Source organism: Dreissena polymorpha, chromosome 2 (assembly GCF_020536995.1).
Source record: "Dreissena polymorpha isolate Duluth1 chromosome 2, UMN_Dpol_1.0, whole genome shotgun sequence".
Lineage (NCBI taxonomy): Eukaryota > Metazoa > Mollusca > Bivalvia > Myida > Dreissenidae > Dreissena > Dreissena polymorpha.
In genome coordinates, this window is record NC_068356.1 from 109,902,812 (window position 1) to 109,924,897 (window position 22,086).

General features: G+C 35.0%; 1 long non-coding RNA gene across 1 annotated transcript; it reads left to right on the forward strand.

Moving 5' to 3' along the window:
• The first annotated feature begins 393 nt into the window (after positions 1–393).
• On the forward strand, positions 394–17,463 carry LOC127868485 (uncharacterized). Its single transcript, XR_008044148.1, has 3 exons — positions 394–547; positions 16,646–16,728; positions 16,918–17,463. It is a non-coding gene; the product is annotated as an uncharacterized LOC127868485 (long non-coding RNA).
• Positions 17,464–22,086: the final 4,623 nt, after the last annotated feature.

A 22,086-nucleotide genomic window follows, 5' to 3' on the forward strand; every position in this document is an offset into this window, starting at 1 on the left:
TATATCTATGTATTTACAAATAATTGTTTAATATTTAAAAATATTGATGTTCTTGTTTAAAAGAAATTGATTCTTTACCATATGATTTGATTACCAAAGATAACAATTCATACTGGCAGCATGTTCATTAAGATGAACCGTTTGAGATTTGCCATATACAAACTACTGGGTCTGTGCCCAATTAATATTGTACGAAATGCGGTTAAGTGTAAAACACAACATTTCTGATACAGTGGTCTATATTACAGCCTCGTATATTTCATGTTTCGACTCTTTGCGTGGGTTATTATCGAAATATTCGTCACAAAAGTTTAACTATAATTTGCCATGCTCCACCAGTATTTATTCAGGATCAAATTTCGTAAAGTTTTCAGAGCTTTTGATTTTGAAATCGATTTCAAAAACATAACCAATACAAAATAAATCACGGTTCACTGTGGATATGTTATCGATTGGTCGTTGTCATAACTAACTAACGGTTTGTTGATAAGTGGAACCTGTTATCTACTGAAGCAGTTTCTACTGAAGTGCTTTATCAGGAAGTTTGGTAAGTTTGTAATCTAATTGTTTTTAATTCTCTATTCATCTCTTCGTTGGTCAGAAGTGCATTTTGACTGGTATAATTGACTTGCGTTGCGGTAAAATGAAGTTGAAATAGCTGGTCCGGCATTACTAAAAGCTCAGAAAATATTAGATTCATATAACTTACTATTTCATGCGTATAAATGACAAATGTTTTATAAAGATTTTTTTTTGTATTCCAAATTACAAATCAATTTCAAGTACTTGACTATAATTTTCTTACATTTAATTACTTCTTCATTTTATGTGTCAATACGTATATTTTTTTATGTAGAAATGACAATTTAAGTTATCCAATTGTAGCAATTGTATTTGTGTATAATCAATTATCAAGTTGCTATTGAACAAAATGAAGTATATGTTTGTGACAGTTATGTTTTATCATATCATGTTTGTTTTTTTTAATTTTACATTTTTTTTAACATTTCAAATGTATTTTACACCGCACAGATTTAAAATGGATATATGCAACAGTCATTATTGCACGTGCATTTACCAATAAGTTTAAGCATTTAGCGCCTTACATTAAGAATTACGAAGTACGAAGCGGTAAACCAGGCCAGCTCAAATTCTAAGCGATCGATAAATCTTTAAGCACAATGAAACAATAGAGGATATTTGTTAGATTCGATTGAATATCGATTTTATTTCACGAGTGATCATATAAAATAATATTTTACGAGTGGCGCAGTCTATTTTTAGTCGTGGTTACCTTGACCTTGGAGATATCGACGTAATTCTTCCGCATGACACACCGTCCAATGATTGTTAACAAATGTACCGAGTAATTTTAAAATCTCACAATGAATGACATAGTTATGGCCCGGACAAGACCATTTATGGCTATTTTTGACCTTTGGACTCAAAGTGTGACCTTGACGTTGCAGATATCGACGTAATCTTTCGCATGACACACCGTCCAATGATGGTGAACAAATGTGCCAAATGATTTTCAAATCTCAAAAGGAACGACATAGTGATGGCCCGGACAAGCTTGTTCCGCCCACCCGCCGGCCGACATTCGCCAATCTAATATCCAGTTGTTTTCCTTCAGTAAACCTGGTTTTATTACGTACAATGTGTGAAGTCTAAAAACTTGACTATGTGCCCGTGTGCATCAATTGAAATACAAATAATGCAAGTAAATAATTAGGGTTCGTCAACAAACATAAAATGGTGCTGTAATATGTGAACTTGGTCACTTGCCAGTGTTTGCCAAATGTAAACAACGAGCCGTTAACTATTTAATACATTAGCTACTGATAATGTTTGTAAATATTGAAAGCAAATTGTGTATGCCTAATGCGGTTAACCAATCTCCACGCAGAGTGGTCGTCCAATGCTCTCACATACTGGTGCCATTCTATTGGCTGTTGGTGGTTTGTGGTTGTACCAGTATCACGAAATCGATTACATTTATATGGTAAAACAAAGTTCGTAATGTTTAAATTCACACTTAGCTTGAATGCATCCAGATTCAAAGTAAACTTTAATATTTAAACACATGCAAAATATAAAATAAATTTGAAACCCACTTGACTTTAGATCATGAAAAACATACAGATCAATTAAGATTTCGATTGAGATCGCATCATTTAGAAATAAAAAGTGGAAGATTTAATAACATTTACGTCAGTGATCGTGAACTAGTGTGCACTAGTGGTATGATTGAATCTGAATTTCATATTCTATGTATTAGCCAAACTGATTCCCACTGTGGGAACTTTCTTTCGATCTCCTCCAAAGACACCAAGTACTGGTTCTACCCAGGCCCAAGACTCATTGAATAGTCAAATTGCGTCGCTGCTCTAGACGAGCACTGCAATTAATGGGAAGAAGAAACATAGCATATAAGTAACATAGCATACAGCTATCATTTATACATTGAAATATTTCGATAAAATACGTCGTCAAAGACGTGTCTTTAAAATATCAAAATTTATGTATTGTCCAATGTCCAAGCGTAAAGATATGATGCATGATTATGTGTCTTCGTACTTGTTTCAAATTTCTTCACATAATCTTAGATTGTTTACAAAAAATAATATTCATTCGTTTCAATATTCGCATTATTCAAATTGACAATTAAAGCTAAACACGAAAATAAACTCGACAATTCAAAACTACAATCGAAAATATAAGACCACATTCAAACAGGCGATTGTCGCGCCTATGTTTGCCAAAGAAAGCTGCTATGAACAATGAGAGCCTTCTTGTTATTGATAAATATTATAAAATGTCACATCGCGTTTCGTATGTTGATTTGTTTGTCGTGCACCGACCTTAAAGGGAGAATGGTGACATTCACAGCGAATCTCTATTCAACATGCGACATTTCACCACACAAGATAATGGAAAATTCATCAAAGTATCAAAATCGAATATGTATCAAAATGAAATTGGGAACACATTTAGATTCTAGTAAAGTATATTATAAAGGTTTGTCAGGAGCGTTAACTTCTATTAATTCAGCACTTTTTTGCAAGTGTATAACTTCTATCTAGGTCGATACACGACAATCTTACGACACACTTCGCGACACACGACATTTAACAACGACAAGCTACAATTTAAGACGACACTCTATTTTTAGGCCAAAAATAAGCGCGACAATTCGACAATAAAAGCAAATGCAGCGTGTCATCTTATATGTTGGATTGTCGTTTAAAATTAAGAGTATCTTGTCTTGCAGTGCTTTGATTGTCGTGCGTCTGCCTTAAATGTCGACAGGCGACATGCAATGTGATTTCCAAAACCGGCTTCCATATAAGTGATTACGGGTAATCAAGGGGGAAACCCACGCACTGAATTGAGCTTATCTCTGCAGTATTAAATTTCATTGAAATATTGTAAGGCATTCATGGAATTTGCATAAAAAAGATGATCTCGTTTATGAAAAAAATAAACTAGTACGTAGTTCTTAGTAGCCTTCGCGTAATAGTAACCGCTTTATAAAAAAAATTCTGATGCCTCATAACACCAGCGTACATGGTGATAACCTATTTGCATTGTCAATGCGTTCGCTTGAGAAATGTAAACGTTTTTCTCTGCACAAACTTATGCTCACAAAACCACTGACAGAGTTGTCTACCTTACTACGCGGTTTAAATATGTTTTAAAAGTTGCATTATTTTATTAGAAATATTTCTGAACATGTAGTCATACATTGCCCCTCTTCTTATGCATATATCTATTTGTTAACAATGAATGGTCAATTATTGAAAAATATTGATGAAATTGTTTAGAAAAATAGATACTTTACCATATGAATTGATAACCAAAGATAACAATTCATACAGGCAACATGTTCATTAAGCTGAACCGTTTGCAATATACAAAATACTGTGTTTGTACCGTCTTAATATTGTACGAAATGCGGTTATGTGTAAAACACAACATTTCTAATACAATAACGTTGTCTATATTACGGCCTCGTATATTTGATGTTTTGCTTCTTTGCATGGGTTATTATCGAAACATTCGTCACACAGGTTTAAGTTTAATGTGCCATGCTAATCTTTTCATCAGTATTGGTCCAGGATCAAATTCCTTTAAGTTTTCAGAGCCATTGATTGAAAAATCGATTTCATACACGTAACCAATAAATAATAAACCCAGTTATCTGTGGATATTTTATCGACTGGTCGTTGTCATAACCACTAACGGGTTGTTAATAAGTGGAACTTGTTATGGACTGAAGCAGTTTCTCTTTTAGTGCTTTTTTCAGGAACTTTGGTAAGTTTGTAATCTAATTGTTTTTAAGTCTTTATTCGTCTCTTCGTTGGTCAGAAGTGAAAATTGACTGGTATAATTGACTTGCGTTACGGTACAAATAAAGTTAAAATAGCAAGTCCGGCATAACTAAAAGCTCAGTTGTGTGGAAGGCAATTCGAGCAAATATAAAATTCATATATATAGTAAGCGTTCTTGAGTTATCATCCGGAAACCATCTGGTGGACGGACCGACGGACCGACAGACCGACGGACCGACCGACATGTGCAAAACAATATACCCCCTCTTCTTCGAAGAGGACATAACAAATACATGATTGTCATGGTAGTTCTTTGAAGAACTTCGACAGGTTGGAATAAGTGTCTCCAAAAGACGCTTGGCATTGGTGACCCTGAGCTGACCGTCAGAGTTATTCATTATGAAAATGTTCTTGAGACCATTGCGTTCAAAGATCATTTTAAGATGCATAAGGTTAAGTCCAGAGCCAGCTTTAATATTTATGTTGTTGCAGCATTGAACACATGACTGTAAACAAGATCATTCAGTGACTGCAATTTCCTAGCTTTTTTCTGGGTTGAAAAAAATTGAGTCCATAATCTGTCTGGTTTTATTTATTTTCCTCCTGCACAGGTAATCAGCATATCACTGAAAAGATAACACCATTGTTCCTTTGAAGTTGATATTTGACTGGTAGTTATATTCAGGCAGGTTCATAAGAACTTCAATAAGTTTCAGTCCAAGAAAATTATACATAATTGCAAATTGTGTATGAATAATTTTAACCTTTTTTATTTATTAAAATAAAAATATTTGGTCTTTTCTTATTTATTTGGCTTCAATAAGCCTTCTCAAAGTTGTTTCTATAAATTGACAACATTGTCTTCATGTTTTTTAACAAAACAATCATATACAGATGTCAAATACACAAGCACTTGTATAGGAGTAAGAACTGACATTAGTGTTTCATGAGAAGTGTGACATAATCCATTATGATATGCGTCATCGTTTTTATTTATTCAGACTTTCACGACATAGCATGTCATTACTAGTATTTTATATGATACACCCTTTTAAACTGGATTAATAAGTAAGTGTTAACACCACATATATACATTCTTCATCCAAATGTTAATACCAAATACATGTATTATCCCTACTGGATATGAAACTGACTATTAACGTTACATTTTATTTATTACTTAAAACATTGATTCTACATTAACAATCACATAAATCAGTGAAATACCTTCTTTGTTTCCATCATATAAGCCTGTCTACTCTAAAGGAGATAGTTGAAACTTGATGAATGGTCCTTCCCGCATGTATTTCCATTTTCTTTAAGTTCAAGTTATCATTTGAAAATACAGTGTTGATAAAAAGTAATTAACCGTTCCTGGACCACCAATGTTGTTGATTATTGCTGAAAAGATAATAAATATGCAGCATTTTAATTTGGATAACCATCATACATAATTTAGGTGATCACACAAGTAGCAGTCATTGGCATATCATTTTCAGAATAGTAATTTTAGTATTTGGGACATAATATACTTTTTTGTTGTTTGTTTGAGGAAAACATCATTACTTGCTCATAAAATTCAAATATGCTGTCCTTGATTTCCATGCATTTACAACACAACTTTTTCTTTACATGGAATATTTTCTTTTTCAAAATGGAAGCAAATATGAGCCTGATTATGTGGTAAAAATCACTGACAGGGTGCACTTTTCCTACAAAATCTACTTTACTCCTATTATGAATAATGAAACTGTTATACTTGAAAAAAAATATTGCAAAATCCAAGTACCTTCCTGTCCCGAGCTTTGTGTTGATAGCAAAACAAAGCATTCCTTTCTTGAAAAGTTGAAGACTCTTCTTTACGTAGTTCTTCTTGAATGCTCTGAGCTTTTATAAGTACATACGTACAGCTCAGACCTGGAGGGTCAATAGCTGGGAGTTGGATTATTGCAACTATCTTCTTGACGTAATGGGTTTTGCCGTACGATAACCCGTTCACATGGCTACAGTCATCACACAAGAATAAATCCCCTTTTTTCTCCTTTTTACTGCTCACCAACAATATTAAATTTTGTAAGTGACACGGGTTCTAAACGTTATTCCTGACAGTGGTCAACATTTTCAAGCGTTTGACATTCGTATTTCCAGGAATCGTTTTCTTCATAAATATCAACACTGCCATGCATTAGTTGACGTTTATCATGAACTTCAGTCACATTAATATGAAAAATAATAAGACTTGTATTAATATTTTTCTTTCAATATAGCAAATTGCTTTTTTAGCTCACCTGATTACTCAGGTGAGCTTTTATGACCGGTCTTTGTCCGTCGTCCGTCCGTCCGTCCGTCTGTTAACATTTGTTCGTAAACACTCTACAGGCCACATTTATTGTCCGATCTTCATGAAACTTGGTCAGAAGCTTCGTCCTAATGAAATCTCGGTAGAGTTCGAAACTGGGTCGTACCGGGTTAAAAACTAGGTCACTAGGTCAAAAAAACTTGTAAGCACTGTAGAAGTCACATTTCATGCCCAATCTTCATGTAATTTTGTCAAAATGTTTTTCTTAATGATATGTTGGTTGAGTTCAAAAGTGGTTCCGCTCCGTTGAAAAACGTGGCCGCCAGTGGACGGGGCAGTTTTCCCTATTTGGCTAAAGAGAAACCTTGTAAACACTCTGGAAGTCACAATTTTTGCCCAATCATCATGAAAGTTGGTGAAAACATTGGATTTTTTGATTTCTCGGACGAGTTCGAAAATGGTCCAGATCAATGAAAAAACATGGCCGCCAGTGGGCGGGGCATTTTTCTCTATATGTATATAGTGAAAACATGTCAACACACATTTTTGGTCAAATTTTCATGAAATTTTGTCAGAACTTTTGTTTCCTAGATACGTGAGTTAAGTTTGAAAATGGTTCCGGTCTGTTGAAAAACATTGTTGCCAGGGGGACGTGGCAGTTTTCCTTATATTTATATAGTAAAAAGGCTTGCAAATAATCATGAATTAAGTTCAAGTAACCTTTTTTAGACAACTCTTCTTAATATTGCATTTAAGAATACAGTAGTTACTCCCCTTATATTATTAATGTTTTCATAATAATACAGTGTAGTTGTGTTTCATTTATGTGTTAATTGTTATTCGAGATTGGATGATTTTTATGCCCCCTTTCGAAGAAAAGGGGGCATATAGTGATCGGACTGTCCATCCGTCCCTCCGTCTGTCCGTCTTTTCGTCACACTTTGCATTTAGGTTTCCAAAAATGGTCATAACTTCTATGTCCCTTGAGATATAACCTTCATATTTGGTATGCATGTGTATATGGACAAGGCATTTCCTTACGCACACATTTTTTAGCCCTGTGACCTTGACCTTGAACTTAGGGTCCGCGTTTAGGTTTCAAAATCTGCGTTTAGGTTTCGAAAAATGCTCATAACTTCTATGTCCCTTGAGATATAACCTTCATATTTGGTATACACGTGTATATGGACAAGGCCTTTCCATACGCACACATTTTTTTACCCCTGTGATCTTGACCTTGAACTTAGGGTCCGCGTTTAGGTTTCGAAATCTGCGTTTAGGTTTCGAAAAATGCTCATAACTTCTATGTCGCTTGAGATCATAACCTTCATATTTGGTATGCATGTGTATATGGACAAGGCCTTTCCATACGCACACAATTTTTTACCCCTGTGATCTTTACCTTGAAGTTAGGGTCCGTGTTTAGGTTTCGATATCTGCGTTTAGGTTTCGAAAAATGCTCATAACTTCTATGTCCCTTAAGATATAACCTTCATATTTGGTATGCATGTTTTTATGGACAAGGCCTTTCTATACGCACACAAATTTTGACCCCTGTGACCTTGACCTTGAACTTAGGGTCCGCGTTTAGGTTTCGAAATCTGCGTTTAGGTTTTGAAAAATGCGATAACTTCTATCAAAGCGTCTATAGGGGGCATATGTCATCCTATGGTGACAGCTCTGTTTTTTAGCTCACCCGATAGCTCAGGTGAGCTTTTGTGACTGGTCTTTGTCCGTTGTCCGTCCGTCCACATTTGTTCGTAAACACTCTAGGGGCCACATTTATTGTCCGATATTCATGAAACTTGGTCAGAAGATTTGTCCCAATGAAATCTCATTGAATTTGAAACTGGGTCATGTTGGGTCAAAAACTAGGTCACTAGGTCAAAAAAAAGAAAAAGCTTGTAAACACTGTAGAAGTTACTTTTTATGCCCAATATTCATGTAACTTTGTCTATATGTCTGTGTTAATGATATGTTGGTTGAGTTCAAAAGTGGTTCCGGTCCATTGAAAAACATGGCCGCCAGTGGGCGGGGCAGTTTTCCTTTTATGGCTATAAAGAAACCTTGTTAACACTCTAGAAGTCACAATTTTTGCCCAATCATCATGAAAGTTGAACAAAACATTGGTTTTATTGATATGTCGGACGAGTTTGAAAATGGTCAAGATCGGTGAAAAAACATGGCCGCCAGTGGGCGGGGCATTTTTCTCTATATGTATATCGTGAAAACATGTGAACACTCTAGAAGTCACATTTTTTGCCCATTTTTTTTCATAAAATTTGGTCAGAACAATTGTTTCCTTGATACGAGAGTTGAGTTGAAAAATGGTTCCGGTCAGTTGAAAAACATGGCTGCCGGGGGGGGGCAGTTTTTTTATATTTATATAATAAAAAAAAGCTTGTGAACACTCTAGAATTCACATTTTTGCCCAATCATCATGAAACTTGGTGAATAGATTTGTTTTATATATATATCTCAGATGAGTTTGCAAATGGTCCCGATGGGTCAATAAACATGGCTGCCAGGGGGGTGGGGCAGTGTTCTTATGTGACTATATAGAGAGAAACCTTGTGATCGAACACTATAGAAGTCACATTTTTTGGCTTATCATCGTGAAACTTAGTCAATACATTGGTTTTATTGATTTCTTGGACAAGTTGGAAAATGGCTCAGATCGGTGAAACACACTTTTTAGCTGACCTGATTGTTCAGGTGAGGTTTTAGGATTGGTCTTTGTCAGCTGTCCGTCCGTCCACATTTGGTTTGTAAACACTCTAGCATTCACATTTCTCAAGCATCCTTCATCAAAGTTGCTGAAAGATCTCAGTCAAGTTTGATGATGAGCTAAATCACATAATTAATGGCATAATTATTGCCCTTAGATTGTCCAAATTTTTATTATTTTATACAAAATGCTTGTAAGTAAAGTTTGATGTTGGGGGGGTCAACTCAAAATATAGGTTACCATTTCAAAATTTACAAAAACAAAAACACTCCCTACGCAAGAGTTTTTGTTCAATAATGATGAAACTTGACGAGGATGTTTGTCTGGTCAATATCTAGGTCATGTTTGACATTAGGTAAAGATTGAATGAACCGACTCCTCTTAGGTGAGCGAACTAGGGCCATATTGGCCCTCTTGTCTTTAAACGACCCAATCTGTCAGGTACAATGTCGGTTCCAAAGAATTTAGCCCATATAAAAAGTATCTTTAAATTATTTGCGCGTCTTATAAATGAGACTAAATGTCGGCCATATGTGTTGTCATTTTATTAGCATAGGTGCAACGCACCTATGCTTAAGGAATAAGCTACATTTCGAAAACCCACATCGATCGGTTGACCATTGTGAAGCCTTGCCTGATCAAAAATCAGACGAAATATCTATTTAATTTAGTATATGGTAATTCTTACATATTTTTTTTTGAAACGTTTTTCTACCGTTTCCGTATTTCCAAGAATATTGCTGACACCGTTTTTTGTGAATTTTTCTTAGACCGTTTTACGTGAAAAAAACTTCTAAGAAACTAAAACAAATTTCGTTCGTAAAACAATTCTGTTCTTGTTGATAGTGACCGCACACCTAAGTTCTATTTTCTTTGTTTACTGTTCTGTGAGAGGTCAAATGTTTACATAACTGAATTCATAAGGCACTGGTTTAAGGATATGTAACATTTCATCGGTTAATTATAAATAGAAATTAAAACATATTCTCAGCAGGAAGTGGGGCATAAAGCACTTTTATTCTTTGAAAATGTGTAAAAAAATGGCGGAGTACGATGAATGTTTTCTGATTTATGACATGGATTCTGACCTGCCTTTCTATGGATTTGATGAAGTAGAGTTTGAAAGTAATAGAGATGTGTTAATTGAAGTTAAAATGATTTACTTTGAGACAGAAATTAACGTTACGAGTAGAGCTAACGGTTTAAATGTGGCATCGGATTTAATGGATTCGCGCGAATTCTGGACGAGTGTTGTGTCTGTAAAATATTAAATGGAAAGCTGTAAATGTATCAAGTCGGAAAAGAAAACGGATGGTTGCATAATGGTATGCGTGAAATAATGTAATTCTACGTATTTATTTTCATAGTTATGTCATTTTGTTACCATTCACATTCGTCACTATTTGGAATTCCCGTTCCTAAAAATAGAACATTATGGTAGCAACAACAAGGGGAGGGCGACACGTGATGTCAGCAGTCGTTAAGGTTACAATATACTAAATAATCGAGTCATGAAGGGCTGTACTCTCTAAACAAATCATCATATTTTCCTCGAAGGCATGTTATACACTTTGGACTGTTTTTCTGGTTTTATCGTTTGGAGATATTGAAAGGGTAAGCATAGGTGTTCATTACTAAATCCCTGAAATAGGATAAAGTTGGAGATTAAAGTAAAAAATAGCACTGCAAAAGGTTACAATCCACTCGAAAACGGCCGAAAAAAAGGCGCAAAAGCAGTCGATTTTGATTTGAGTCGAATTCTTTTTTGGTTTGAACATGACATATCTTTTTTATTGCTTAAATCAATTCAGCTAAGAATGCCCGTCAAGAAAAGTATAGTTATGGGGGTCTCTATGTGCAAAATGTTGTATTTATTTTCGCTCAAAGTTGTCGCTTTTACATCGAAACATATAAGGAAACTATTTAGTATATTTTGACCTAAACATTTACTTCAGCATCAACTTCCCTGTATCTTGCAACTATGCTTTCAGCGCCATCGGCGCTCTCGTTTAGCTTGCGGGTCCTTCATTTAGTTTTTCATAGCGTATTTATAGAATATTCGTAGTTTTCCGCACATTCCCGGATAACGTTCGGAGTGAGGGATATGCACGACATAAGGTGATATTGCACGAAGTTCATTAGAGTGCTAATACCTTAAACAAGAAATATCTTTAAAAAAAAGATATACAGCGTCCATTGTGGTTTGATTTTGTCAAAGGTTAAGAGTTCAATGAATGATATCAAGGATAGCAAATGTCTTTTTTTGTGCAGTTCTTAGCTGCATCACACGCACTACGGGATGTTACGCGGAGTTTTCGCGGCTTATTTTACATTATTACATATTGCTGGTCATAAACCTATAGATACAAAACAGAAAACCAAAAAAAGAATGGAAGTGAAATTAAAACATATGAGTCAACCGGCCACACGCGAAGTATCCGTACATATTTTAAATATTTATACGCGCGTTCTTCGAACAAACCTGTTTTAGTGGTTTGTCGGGCATTGCTATTTGATTCGATTATTAACAGTATCGAGAATCATCGCGCTCATGCTAAATACATTCTATATGGTGGAATAATTCTTGTTAAATTAATTAAAAATAATATATATCATGGTATTGTTGATAACACATTAAGAATCTATTATTGACTTACCATAATTATATCGCTGAATGTCGTCATTGAACATCTTTCTGGTCTAAAGAAAATTCAAGTTCACCTAGTTCACGCGAAAGTGTCTTTATTATATAACGATCATTTTACTGGCCACGAACTCAGGTCAGCACATAAGGTAGTCGTGAAGACGCAGCGATGACCTGAAAATAAACTCTGACAATTATAGTGGCCGCGCAATGACCCTGATACCTCGCGGGTTGAAATGCATACATTAAAGTGAGGCCACGCTTCCACTGCTCTTTATACTTTTACATGTTAACATGTTGACAGGAATATGGAAGTCAGTACTAAATATGAGAACATAGCCTTTAAGTAAAAACGCTATCGCGCTAGCAATCCTCTGAAAATAAAAGGTGCACGCACAAACTGTATTGATGTCGTGATTGAGTGTAAAACTGTTAAGCCTTTTCATTAGAGATAAAATTGTTTCATGCTGAACACGCAGTAAAACAGTGTTACATAGACGCGGACATGTTTCCAATGCTTTGTCGGTATGCTCAAATCAGCCTATGAGATAAAATTAATGAAGTGTATTCATTCTGACCTAGCCGCGGAAAATTTTATTTAAATTTTATTGGACAGTTACAAAGGTCAGGTAAGGTGAAAAGCTGTCATATATACAGCTACGCCGAAAAAATGTATCAGAAATGTTTTATTCTTACTGTCTCCGTAGACACTCGTATCTTTTCGGCCTAGACCGTCAAGTGAGGAACTTATTCTCGCATGAATATGCAAACAATAATAACAAGAAATATCTTTAAAAAGATATACGGCGTTGATTGTGGTTGAAGTTTAAGAACGATAAAAAGTTTAATTTGTGAGATCAAAAATAGCGAACGCCTTTTTTCTGCGCAGTTCTTAGCTTCTTCACAAGCAAATAAATTACGGGGTGTTGCGCCAGATTTTGTTACTTATTTTGCTTTATTAGATATTTTTACTCAGATATCTATATCTACAGAATAGAAAAACACAAGAACCATGAAAATTAATGATTGCATATAGGTCAGTTGGCAACAATCGAATCTTATTTGATTCTATTATTAATAGTATCGTGAATTATCGTGCTCATGCTTAATAAATTTATCTAAATATATAAATATTTCTAACTTATTTAATCAAAATTGATCATTGTCATGCAATTGTTGAAGAAACACTAAAAATCTATGATTGACATACCTTAATTATATCGCCGAATATCTATATTTAGTATCTTTCTGATCGAAGTAAACTTCAAGTACACATAGTTTACGCGATGGCGCTTATATAAAGATTTCTGTTACTGACCGCAAACTGACCATGATACCTTGCGGATTGGAATGCAATGCATTAAAGTGGGGTAACAATTCCACTACTGACACGACGGCTTGTTTAAAGCTTTTAACATTTACGTGTTTAACGGTAAAATTTGAAAACAATTTTTAATATTTTCTTCAAAGCGTATATAAGGTTACTGAATAACAATTCTTATATAATCTAAAAATGTTGAGTGCACAGAATGCAATATCGTAGTAATGACCAAATATGAGAACACAGCCTTTAAGCTGTGGCGCTGACATTCTTCTAAATAAAGGAGCAAACACTTTGTATTGATATCGAGGATTGAATGTAAAACTGCTCTATCTCTCAAACTTTATTATTATAGATAGAGCTACAGTTGTTTTATGCTGAATAAGCATTAACATCGTTGCTAAACGAACTGTAGTATCCCTTACCCTACACTTCCCAAAAGTGGAAAGTGGATGGAATTACATATTAATGTTAATGTGAAATCTGTTTGTAGATTGAACGTTTTCTACTGCGAAAAGTTTCTGGCGGAAACTTTTATATTCAAATTGATTGGTCGTTTACAAAGGTCAAGCTAAGGTGAAAAGCTGGCTTATACAGCTTCGCCGAAAAACTATGTCGTAGTCAATGCTTAGCAATTTTGCTTCAATAATATGTTTTTACACGTTTTTGACACTGTCATGTTATATAGCGATGTTCTGTATTTGCAAGGCGGATTATTGAGATCTGCGAAGAACTTCTTTCGAAGAACTTCTTTGATTGCGCCAAGTGGTAAATCGGACTTTAGGAATTCATTCATTCGTGGGTTTTGGCAGCCAGCCAATTCTGACTGTCTCAGAAATTTGTATCATTACTATGGCCTTAGGGCTTCGCCCCAGGCCAAAATCAGAGACTTTCAACGAATCGGGCACTCTGAGTTTAACCTTCTACCTGAAATGCATTTATGTTTGTTATGGCTTTTCTTACGAAACATTTTGAAGTACGAACAATGCGCATATTCAAGCGCGACACATTGGGAATCTATGCATATTAAGTTAATTACAAACACACGTGAAATTTAACCAACGGCGTTGTTCGTTTTCAAAACTCACATTTTTATTTATAAATACTAACAATATTATAATTGAATTTTTTAAACAAGACAAAAATGATTATTTCTGAAGAAATATATATTTCAAGTGACGACCGGAAATAATTGTCTACATAATGAACTTGATTTTAGTGGTAACTTGAGATTCAGAGAGATGAAAATACAACGGATCATGTGGATCAACACGATCGTGTTTAATTTTACTTATTGCAGGGTTCTTTATAACGGTAGCTAAGGGGTCTTTAATAGGCAAATACACATTTGTTCTTCATAAAATCCTATGTCGTTATGGTGCTCATTAGAACCATCAAGGCGATACTAATACCTAGCCACAAAATTAATAAGATAATTGAAAACTCCCCTTATTTTGAGCTCTGCTTATAGGGAGCACTTACTTTTACACAATGATAAGGTTAGCGCGATTCACCTGACCCTAAATCGCTTAATTGGTTGAGTAAAAAGAATTTCGGACCTGCATCGCTGCTGATAACGTTTCATGACATGCTATCTAACGTATAAGTTAATGACCTTAGTGCCTTTATTAGGACATAATTATACATGCTGTAGATCAACCGTTTCGCTAGAAGGAACGTTAGTTTAAATTGTTTAAACTCGTGTACTATGCGAAGATCCGGCGGTTGGGGGACTAGAAAACTTGAAAATATATGGTCTTATACGCGGCACTCATCAGACATCGAATTACTCTCACATTTATCTTTTACATTTATACAAAATCATTATCATATTCCAATGGGATAAGAAAATGTTTCGGTAATTCTTTTTTAATTTACTTTATTACATACATTTGTATGTATTGCCTGCTTACTATAACAGTATTCCACAGCGAATTCTGCATTTCTGATTAACTAAAAATAGTGTATTTTATCTGGTAAAAAGTGTCGACTAATCGGGAATAGAAGTTCAATTGTCATTCAAATGATCGGTTAAAGAAGTGTCCATGAAAATTTGGAAACCGACAATTTAAACATTTGAATTTTCTCAAATACGTTAGTAAACTAAAATTTAACATGTTGTAACATTAATGGACATATTGAACTTTTATTTCGAAGGGTAAACACATTCTGGGTTTATTTTCAAGTATTTTTATTTTTGTTGAAATATGTACTGATCATCCTGTTCATGCTAATTATCGATGGAATTGTATCGTATGTTTTTTTATAATCCGCCGTTTTTCTGCGAATGTCTTTCTTCGCAATACGAAGAGCTATAACATTAATCAACCAAACAATGTCCTGTGTCTAAAAGCCGAATGAACAGAACATAAATGCAGAAAAGCTGAAGAACTCTCCGCTCGCGCGTGGCTTTTGTTGTTCTCTGTTATCGAAGTGCCATCTGTTATCAAAGTATCCGCATACCAGGGGTGATACAGCTCTTTACGCTTATGGCTGAATAACGACTTAAGTGCTACATTTTAAGTAACAGGTTTTAACATGTGTACACAATGAATATTTTTATTGCTGCAAAGGTTACTATGGCGACAATGAAAATGCTCATCTGTTTTCTTTTCACTACCACATTTGAATGAGCAATTCAACTGGTAACTTTGTTTTTGTTTAAACCAACCGATTTGTGGCATTTGTCTTTGGTCTTATAGACGCAATAAATACACTGCATTAAAATAAATTTATTCGTGCCGTATTTTCCTCTCTTAAATGAGAAGAATGAAAACCATTACTTTGTCAACCAATCGTCTATTGTCTTCTTTTCTTGTGTGTGGTCATCCGACTCGCAATACGAGTCAATTTCGTATCCACGTATTGTCACACGATATAAAGATAACCACAGTTCTCTCAAAATTATTCCATCGTTTCGCGTTTGTAACGCTTGATAATTTTATCAATTTCTACTGATGATTATTCGTAAACGAAAATGTATTTTAAGCATAAATTCCTGACATTAGTGTTAAGTCACTCACTAATGTACATTTTTCCTTTTTTTGTTTGAATCTGTGACAAACATTTGAAACATTTTACATTTTGACAAACTGTAAACAAGTCCACTTAAAGGGCATGTTAGTAACCACATTAAAAAATGTATTTGCCTGTCTTATACAGTAATTGCTTCACATGAAATATAATATATTAAGAAAAGTAAATATAGTTTCAACTGATCAGTGATTCCAAACTAAAATTAGTTAAGATATGAAACGGCTTACATAAACAAAAATTGATTGCACAATAACAACTAAACAAATGAAACCAACATTCACAGAAAAAAAGAACGAAAGATGTTCCGCCCGAAGAAGATTGCAGTTGTGCTGGCTTTCTTGAGCATACTTCCGATAGGAGCAGGAGGTACGCTATAAGAAGTCAATTAATGCACGTTTATTTAATTGAACTAGATTATTGAAGAAGAAATACTTAAATAATAAAAATCAGTGTTCTGAGCTATACGGTCGTATTCAGTATTATTGAAATCATTTGCTTAACAATAATATGCATTTTTATGGCTGAATGTCTGTTATTGGACTTGCTTGCCAATAGTCGTGGTGGAAGGCGCGGCAGGTCTGACCTATTTGGGATTCACTTCTACCGGCATTGCTGCAGGCTCCTGTGCGGCTTGGTGGATGGGTTTTGCAGGCACAGTGCCCAAAGCTGGCGTGTTTGCATTTTTTCAGTCACTTGGTATGCAAAAAGAAACGACATGTTACACAGTCCCTGTGATATGTGCATGCTTGGGCTGCTAATGTGTAAGAGGATTTACAGATTGGACGGATAACGTGTTTGGAACGATGAAATTTATAACTGAATGGAATTTTCTATTTGTTATTGTAATGAATTGAAAACATGTGTATTGGTAATTTTGATGAAAGTCACAAAATCAATCATCATTGGAGTAAAAAAAATTTTAAAACTGCGGTTTGCTTTTTTTTAAAACTTATATTTTATTAAATAATAAATTTAAATTGAAAATAAAACAAATGCACAATTTTAACTGTTTGATTATTTCCTTCTATGACCGATTTGTACATGTAGTATAAAGTGCTTTTATACTTGCTATTCTGATATAAAATAGAACTTCATTTTGTTTGCCGTGTGTTTGTTTTTATGCGTGTTTAATCCATTGCCCTTTGCTGTTACAGTATAGTTGGTAATTGGCTATTGGTAAGTGGTAACTGATCGCCTATGCCTTCAAAAGGCCTCTTGCTGTTATAAGTTTTATATATGCATACATAGTATATTGACATTTGTCTCCGTAATTGTGATCGTAGAAACTATAAGCATATTTTTTTCTTATATCAGTTTGAATGCATTAATAGTGTGGTATGTTTTACAGCAACGGAAACTACATTTTAAATTGCACACAAATATATGTATCTATGACACATAACTCACGCTTTACACGGTAATAAACATAGATATTTTTCAATATTTTTTTTTGAAAACTGATATCATGAAAGTTCTTGAAGATCTGTTGTAGTATGCACTTTGGTGTTTTGGGATGGAAAGCATATTTCGGCCAGCTCAGTTGTTAGAATTATGGGAGTGCACAATGTGCCCTCCTATCCCTACATCCAACTCCACACATGGGTAGAATATGTTCTTAAGTTTGCTAAATACATCTAACAGTACAATAATGTAGAATGATGTATTTTTATCCATTTTTATTCACTACCCTTTTAAAAAATATCATCCCTGTAAAATGCAAGACTCTCAATCCGAGCTTTATGACGATGAACATTAGACAAAGCAAACTAACAGAACATCTTCATTTTTCAGATAATAAATCCCGTTTTGTTGTTGTTTATTCTCGGTATTTAAATTGAAATTTTGGTAAGTCTTATATATTTTAAAAAAGTAACTGGGTTAGTTAAGTGGCTAAAGATAGATATACACATCCAAGCTTTTTACATAGGAAATTAAGAACGTTATTGCGGCTTCAAATCTTAACCAATATGTTTCTATGTCTCAATATCTTAAATTTGATACTCATTTTGGTTTATTTTCATCTTGCCTTAGAAAGTTTCTGTTCTGGTGATATGGTCTGTATAAAACCATTGAGTAGCAACTGTTTCTTTGTGTGATTACATGTTGTTTGTTTTAGGCCGTTTTAAACAGTATTACAGTCATATCACATCACGCTTTCCCGGATTTACATTCCCGGTTGGTTTAACAGTACGAACTGAACATACTTACGCCAGTTAATGCCTACTGCTCTTTTGTGTTTGTTGTGTACTTGAGTATTTCGTCTGTTGCGTTTGATATGTGCGCAGGAAGCGTTAAAAATGATTATAAAAGTTTCCTTTCTTTTCATTTTAATATTTTTGACAACTGTTTCTTCGCCGTAAATGAAGGACCGCGGTTTATACTTAAGTTTCTTTACAATGGCAGCAACTAAAGGTTCACTTTGTGTATATTTGACACGCTTAAGAATTCGTGGATTGCAGTGGAGAAAGTAAAATAAGGAGAAGTATGGTTTCCCTCAAGACACCGTGATGAGAGCACACCTATTGCGTTGCCTCCCACTTACCGGGGTGATTTACATCACAACTACATCAATTTGGGCATCAAATACCGTCGTATTTACAATAGCAACATATCGAAAACCTGAACATGTAAAGATTGTGATGGGATGTTCTACTCCAAGAAAGGCTACATGGTTACGTATGAAAAAGTCTACGACCTCATTTACGCGTACCACAGCTATTAGCATTTGATCTGAAAAACAAGAGCACTTTACTGTTTGTGGTGTTTTAGCCATTATTGAACTTCCACCACGTGTTGTAAACTTAATTGACCGATACGTGTAGATTGTTTCGGTGATAACAAACGGTTTTGATTTTTATGCCTTGTGTAGGAATAAAACCAACAGGACCAAAACAAACGAGGCATATAAAGCTATCATCAGCTAATTGTTTGCTACTTATCATCTACGGTATATTCGCCACCATGCCGCCATGTAAAATAAAGCTCTGACAGATGTGGGTATAAAGATTCTTTGATAAAAAAACTTCACTATTGTGTGGCGTATCGTTATCAATATTTACAGAAAAATAGTTTTCTAAACTTAAAGTGCATTTTTGCTTCCAGTTTTGTGGATGGCTGTTGTATATTGTTCTGGCCTGATAATTCCCTGTTGCATCTAAACGTTAGAAAGGGGCTGGTTCTAAACCGAGGGGCATAATAATTACACACATCATCTAAATAAACATATCATGTCTACCGTTTTGTCGTCCTTAGAGTTAGTGAAACGTTATCATAATTGTTAAAGGTAGTGATGTCACACGTAGGTGTAGACGACACTCAGTTTCGAGTCTACATTTCCTGGCAAATAAAAGCTGGACACTGCAACAATTAAATGTTCGAATGTCGCTTGTCGTTTTAAATTGTCGCGTGTCGCTGTTAATTTTCGAGTTTCGTGTGAAGTGTCGCTTTGATTGTCGCGTTTCTACCTCAAAGGTCGACAGGCGATATCAAATGTTCTGCTTACTTGATGCCGTAGTTTTTAACCTAAAGGACGCATCCACTTGGGGATCGAATCCGAAACATCACAGTCGCTAGGCGGACACGATCCACTACGACATGGCGATCTAGCCAACTTTGATTTCATGATGTTTGAGAGAAAAAAACATATCATTTTGTTTTGTTAGATTGACTATGCAGACATGCACAACGTCACGTGAACAGTGTGTGTGTATTTATTGTTGTTTAAAATGCAAACAGCAAGTCAGGCAATATACACTTCCCGCCTTGTTCAGTGGGAACACCAATGTCCCCATTGAACATTATTTAAACAAATCTTTAAATAGTCACATACGCCAAATTATTTGTTACTTAAGAAACAAAGAGCAATGTTTGTCTAAATGAAATATTTTAGAAATTTTATCCTGTATATTCACCAGAATTTGCTTTTTAAAATGGAATATACGGGATTATTGGGAAATGAATAGCTACGGGAAAAGTAGTAAGTATGATGTAATTGATAGCTGGGTTCATATCAGTGATTTTTTTTGCTTTTATTTGTTACAGCCTGTGCCATATGGATTGGGAAAATTAGCGCAATAATCAAGAATTTGGGGAAAATAGTGCGACAAACCATGAAATTGGGAAAAATGAAGGATTATAAGTGCATGTTTGACAGCATTTTTATATTATAATGTGTTGCTTTAATTTTTTCTTACAATGAAAACATCTGGCTCGCATACGTTATTCCAAGAATGCTATACGGCCTAGAAGCACTACCTTACAAACAGAGTTATCTTCATAAACTCGGCACTTTCCAAACGAAAACCTTAAAACAAATTCCACATCTACCAGACAGGACATCCAATACGACAGCCTGCGCACTCCTAGGAATTATCCCTAGCTCAAATACACAAAACGTCATCAACCTGTTTTATAACATCACATTGAGTGTAGGTTCTGTGGAGGTAGCCAGAATATAACTCGCAGATAGACCGCTGGAAGGCAATAGCTTCTTCTCCAGAGCTCGCAGACGTTTCCTACAATACGGTCTGCCAAACGTTTACTTACTCCTGAAAAATGTCCAAGATAAAGCCTCCTGGAAAGCCATGTTAAATAAATACATTAATGAGACAACTGGAAACATGATATCCAAAAGTTTAAGTTCTCTTAAATACCTTTACCCTGTTAGTGTTAAGTCTGGGAAGTGTCATCATGTGTACACAAGTTCTCCTCCAAATAATACACATGTCAAGAGAGCAGAGCTAAAAGCCCGTTTCCTTACAGGAACATATACACTCCAATCTAACAGAGCAGTCTTCAATTAATATCTGGTTGACCCAACCTGCAAGTTATGTAGTGGTGATCCAGAAGATAGAAAACACTTCTTCGCCAAATGCCAATCTCTAGAAGACACAAGACTTAAGTTCAAATACCGGCTAGCTACAGTCATCCATGACTATGCAGAAATCTCCAATATTAAAATTATTGAAGACCCAGAACTATTCACACACTTAGTCCTGGACTGTACACACCCGAAGATATGCTCCCAGGGGATCGTCCCAGCAATACTACTTTATCGGATCGAATTGCTATCCAGGGGAATTTCTGTGCAAACTACATTTCAAAAGGTGCTACATGCTTGCAAGAAACCGCCCGTCATGCTTTAAGACCATGACGTCATAAGCGACATACCCTCATCCATATATAAATATATACATACACTGTCTATTTATCTTAAATCGCATTAGCTGTCAAGCTCGTAACGTAATTTCGTATATTTTTACTTTTATTTTTATTTGATTGTTATCTTTTTAACCGAGTGTTACCACCAGTGTTAACCATTCGTGTGTGCCAGTCATTTATATACCAAGTCGACTTATCGTCTTGGGTACTTCGCAAAGTCATCGAAGGAACCTAGAAACACAACCAAAACAACATGGCTGAATTTCGACTTCTTTTCATCAAGTTTTAGTTCACCCTAAATATAATTCCCATGGGTAACATTATAAAAACTTCAAACTTCAAATGGATTTTTCTTGCTATTCCTACACATGTACATATCAACCTTAACATGCCTGATATCTTTTTTTAATATTTATCTGTCCTCTTCGAATAATTGCAACAAACATGATATCTTCTCACAACTCAGCAAATAAAATTTGCCCAAAAGCAATCACCCTCGAAAAACAGTGTTTCCACAGTGAGATTCCGGTAAAGGCGAATAACATATGCTACTTCAATAAATGC